The following is a 6,000-nucleotide window of genomic DNA, read 5'->3' on the forward strand; positions in this document are numbered from 1 at the left end:
AGGAAGGACTCCTGGGGAACCAAAAGAACTTTGAACAAAGATTTTAAATGCTCAGAGACATACAGCCCTGCCAGACATTATTCTGTCAGGCAGAACTTAAAATGAACGTTTTTGTGATACCTTTACCACTGGAAAAATAACAAAACTGAACTAAAAGCACCCAAACCAAAACTCCCTAACCCAGAATGTGGCAATTTCAATGCATGTTGTGCATGCTTTGAATGTTTCTGATGAGAGAGCACAGCCTGATTATAGAAGGGAGGCTAATTAAACTATACACCAAAGTAATTGTGGGAATAACGTGATGCCTGGTACAAGAAGAAACAGGAGCAAATTCTAATCCTTAAGCAACTCCAGACATGGATTATCTCACTGCAGCATATGCCCCCAGTTCTGCTCTTTAATTCAGCAGTGACAATGGGTGCAGAGATCCAATGATATGTTTCGTGTTTTCTTGATTTTTAAATGGGAATATATTTATCTTGGAATCTTTTGCTGGTACTAAGTTTACAATGTTCAATGTTTAATCTGCATAACAGTGCTGTGCAAAATGGTATGAAGCTTAACCAAAGAGTTTTATCATTCTTTTTAATCATCCTCATTATGTTGAAACAAGATGTAAATTTTAATTTCACCTTGTTAGCTAATGTTTTTCACCAAAAATTTGGATTTGCAAATCGTCTGTCATTTTTAATAGGAGCAGATGCTAGTGATTTTGAAGAACCTAAATGCCTCAAGTAAGGTAGACATTATTAATTTGATTGATATACAATTTAATGTAACTTAGCAATTATTAATGCCATTTAGCATCAGTGTCAGTATTCAGGAAGGTAGCCTATAAGCAAGAACAGCAACACAAGAAAAGAGAGGGTTGGTTTTTTCCCCCTAGATCTGCTTCTGAACAGAGATACTCCTTTTAAACTCACTACTGTAAACACTCTTGCCTCCTCCACGTCAAATTTTTAGTCAAGCTATCACCTGGAAGGTTATTTTCCAGAGGCATACAGTTATCTCACCTTCTGAGAGGCAAGCAGTAAGCTTACTCTTAGCCTGAAGACATTTACCAACAGTGTTTTATACGTTACATTTATCAACTCTTCCAATCGCAGTGAAGCCAACTGAAAAACATACCTGCTAATGGAAAAGAACTATTAAAGTACTACTGTGCATTCACCTTGCACTAAGCCAGCTGCATATAGCAGTACCATAAATCACAGTTAAATGATTACATTCCACTGGAATAACTGCCGAAAGAGTAAACTTCCAACCAACAGGGAGACTCTGCTAACAGAATGAAAATTCCATTCATTTGCAGAACAACATTATTTGGTTGCATACCCTGGGTTCACGTTAAACAATGGGAAAAGGCCCTTACAATAGGCTGAGCTCTGCTGACTTTCTTCTTCTGTGGTGGGTACAAGGTCACTATTTTCCAGCACTCAGGCTTCCCGCTGCCAGAGGCTGTGACTAAGGAGCTGCTTGGTGTAGCAGAGGGCTGGCAGCTCTTGCATGAATCCCTTAAACCATCTTGCTGAATCTGCCAGAGCTTGTCCATCAGGAAAGACAGTGCAGTGGACAAGTGCACTCTCTCCACCGAGTCTTCACAGACTTTAATTTCCACCTCTGGTCCAAGCACTGACTTCTGTGAGACATTGGGATTGCAAAGGTACATGTTAAAGTGGGAAAGGAATAGCTGGTTTCTTTTCCTTCTTGCGTTCCTCAGGGGGCAGATAGATGTCCTGCCCTTTCTGGCTGGCTGAAGAGCAACTAGAAAGGCTCAAGTCTCTAATTACAGCGAATCAAATATTTGTGTAGCAAACAACTTACCTAGCACCTTGCTCTGTAGTAGCTGCAAAAACAAGGAGGGTATCAACACGTTAGCCATTGCTTCACACCTATATGCTCCGAGTAAGGTCATGTAGCTTGGACTGCACTATCCAGGGCTGAGAAGAAATTAGAGGGGTGCTGGGGGAGTGTGTCCCATCCAGGGTGCTTGCAGCAGACCCTTGAGGTTGTGCAGTGACTGCAGGGAATGTGACACGTGAATGGGCAGCAGCTGCTGCTGTGAAATGTCAACATTGCTGAGTAAAGCTGGAGGAGTGCAGAGGAAAGTCATCACACCTGTGTTTTCTACCTGAGAAGGATTTGCATGAACCAGAATTTGGAAGTTTAGTGGAGGACAGTTCCTGATGTCACAAACTGTGCAATCATTAACAGATGAAACAGTTCACTAAATGAAACCACTGTTTTTTCTTCACTCTTCATAATCTGGAAAAAATATTTAATATTTGTAAATTGTAAGTAAGTGCTTAACAGCTGTCTGCTTAATACTTTGACAGAACTGATCTGAATGCATGCTGGGCTTCTTCCAGGCACTGGCAGATATTTTGCTACTTTTCAGCCAAATTCAGGGGAATAGTTGCCTGCTCCTCAAAAGTTTGGGGGTTTTTTTGGTGTAGAAAAACAAGCTGATTGCTTCCCTGGCATCAGCCCCAGGTAGGACCTGCTGATACATCAGGATGGGTAGAAGCACAGAATCTGAGATGGGCTGCTGTAGCAATTCAAGGGTCTCCATTTCCCTGCTCCTAAAAATATCTGAGAAAGCAGAATCTGTATATCCTGAGCAGAGGGGAGAGGAATAAGTCAAAGGATTTCAATGTGAAATGAGAAAGTTAGTAGAGGCGCATGAAGCTTTTGAGCTCAAGGAAACCCAATGCTACTAGCAAGCCTGAAGGAAAAAATGCAATTGGTGGCTCTCAGGACTGAATACCCAGAAAAAGCCCTGCTGCACCTCAGACTTTCTTTCGCTATTGCTTAGCAACTCCATCTTCAGCTTTCCTTTGCAAGCAATACAATTGACATTTGTGTGACTTGGTTTTTTTGGTGTACCGTTGTCCCTGTCACACCCAAGGAACGATTGGTGCACTGATCTAGCAATGTCAGAAAAGGGGAAATAATGGCATCATTTAATAGATGCTGAAGCCCAAACCCAAATGTGGGATGGATAGACGAAATTTTGGTTTTTAAGTACAGACAGGTACTTTTTTGCATTATGCTTCAATAAAGCATTTAAAGATAGTTATGAATAATAAGTAAGTAATTTTATGCTGGATGACTGCAAAGCATAGAAATGCTCCCTTTCTCTCTTCCTTTTAAGTGTAAAAAGTTTCTTCCAATAAGGCCATGTATCCCTTTCATGCCTGAGATGCAGCTTCCATTGATGCCAGTTTATGGTCCTGAAACTTCAACTGAAGATTAAGAAGGAGGGCATAAAAGAGACCTTTATGGGGTTTTGTCTTCTAACAATTTGAATCGAGTACCTTCACAAGAAATTGTATTTTAAATTCATTCTTTCACAGTAATGTCTCTTTTTCTAAGAAACTTGCATTTCAAAAACGTTGTGATGTATTACGTTAATTGAATATACAGCCTCCGAAACTTGGGGCACCTTTTCAGTTGCACTGAATGCATCTGAGCAGACTGGAGGCTCACTGCACAATTTTCAGCAAAAAGAGGAAAGGAAAAACATTTTCTCATTGAAAGCAAGATCAGTAACACAAGAAAGCAGCAGCATCACTGTCTTCTATCCATTAAATAAACTCTTGTCACTGCAGTTCCAAGAGTTCGTGAAAGACAAATCTCAATCTGATGGGCTATTCTAGTTTACAGAAAACGTCTTGGTTTCCCCTAGTTATGGAACTTCTTGATAGTTATTATTTTGGAGTGTAATTATGACAGTAAGATAGTGACATGTAAACGCAAATGTTCATTATATTGTTATATATCCATGTTCCTCTTTCTAAATATATCTCACTGGTTTTTTAGTTCTGTGAGACCAGAACAGTCATGTACAGTTTCTGTACATGACTCTTTCCATGAAGGATACCCAGGAGCAGAATATACAACTGAGTTCCATCCTTCAGACTCTTCATTCTCCTTGGGGTGGACACAGAGAACTCCATCACAAAACCACTGCTTTAGGATCAACTCAGGTTGCAGATGCTTCTCTCCTGATGTTTCACATAAGAAGCTAAAGTTGGACTAACAGGCCATAGTCACCTAGGAGGGATGTCCCACTCCTGTCCTGCACCTCCACCACTTTCCTGGTGCTGTCTCTGAACCACGTGCTGCCCCTCTCTGACCCCAGAGGTAACCTTGGATCAAACGTATCCGGCAAAAAATGTGGGTGGGTCTTTTTAGTGATTTGGTAAGAGAATCTCATTCAGAGAAATGTCCATGTTGGTGAAGAAGCTCAGCAGAGCTTGGAGAGGGTGATGGGAGAGGAGCAGGGCCAGCAGGAAGGGGCTACAACTGTGACACCTGTCTCTCTGTAGTGCTGGTAAGCAACGTTCTGAATTGTGTGCTGCTTCAAAGAACGTGTAAGATAAATGATATCTCAGCAAGATAGTTATATTTTAAACTGTGTTATCTAAATGAAAAATAAACTCTAGTCTGCAATACATTGGTAAGAAGAGCTTCAGTTTTCAGTATGAGTCTCTGGCAATGCATGAGCTATTTGGAACCTTATTGACAGCATTTTCATAGACATGGTGGCTTACGAGATGGCAGTTTGTCACTTGCTGCGTACACGTTGTGTTTCTTTTCTTTTAAATCTGTGGCAAAGTAAAATTATGAAGTGTTAACTTTCCAAACCTTGTATTAATGATGGGTTGGGCAAATTCATCTTTGTACAGAAGGCTCTCCTTAAGTAATGAAAAGGCAGAAAACTAAAACGAAACTTTGTAGGTCCCCTCCCTAGTTCCATCACTTATTTAAGTCTAAACAGCTGAAATCACTCTAAAGTACTATTAAGATTCCACTGCATTAAATGTAACTATTATACATTATGAAGCCCCCATTTTCCGACTTAAACACAGAAGCACTTGATACCTTAACACCAATGTTTCTCAGCTGCTAGAAAAATAACATAAACTTATATTTCTTTATTGTTTTATGCACTGCCTAAACACTGTTTGCTTTCACCTCATTTTTGTGATGAAGCAGCATCACCAACAGCAGCTCTTTAGCAGCTGGTTTGGTGATCTTTCATCGGGAAATCTGAAGAAATGAGAGGAGAAATGGAAAATAGCCGTGAGAAAATGAATCTGGGTTTGTCTCATCACAATAGGTTTTGCTGGAAAAAGGTCACATTCTTATTCTTCAGCATCAGAGTGTAAAATCTGAAAGCATGGGATGATGAACTTGATCAAAAAGCTGCTGTTGGCACTTGTGTGGACGTTAGGTACAGGAGCACTGGGACGTACTTAATCTTGACGGTTCTCATTTGACTACTCTGCTTAAAATGCTTCATGATCACAAAAGGAAAGGTATTATGTAACTACAAATAATTATTACTTCCTTTTTCTGCAATCTATGGCTGTGTTATTTCTAATTTTATAATCCTCAGGAAAACAAGATTCCCCTGCGAGTCAGTGAAATAATTGCTGCCTTCAAGTGGGCACGGCAGAGCTTGTGCATTTGAAGCACCCGCTCTTCGCAAAGATTGCTTCACTCGATATGAAATTCTGTGCAGGAGGGTGGATGACTTTTTCAACATCTATTAAAATTACTTGAAATAAAACACAATCTCTGGTGTTTAAGAATATAAAATCATAGCCTAATTATTGATAATCCCTTTTATATTTATGATATTATATTAATAATGAAGAACTCATTTAGTATTAATATAGATGTTCTAAGTAGTGTTTCCTCTGTAATTTATTGTTCATTAATGTATCATTATTAGAAAGAATTTCCCTCTGATGTTTTAGTGTTGCTATAAAACTGAGGATAGGGATAAATTTGAGATTAGAATTTACCTTTGTAGGTAGCCGAAGACAGAGTGAAGGTTATTTTCATATTTCAGGTCTTACTTATTTTGCAATTTGAAAAGGAATATATGAAAAGCAAAATGTAATACTTCTCATACGTGTCTGACACTGCTGGTAGAGATACAAAATGAACAAACCTCATGCAGCCCCTGGAATGAATCAGCACTGT

This window comes from Patagioenas fasciata, chromosome 15 (genome assembly GCF_037038585.1).
Source record: "Patagioenas fasciata isolate bPatFas1 chromosome 15, bPatFas1.hap1, whole genome shotgun sequence".
In the NCBI taxonomy this organism is placed as follows: Eukaryota; Metazoa; Chordata; class Aves; order Columbiformes; family Columbidae; genus Patagioenas; species Patagioenas fasciata.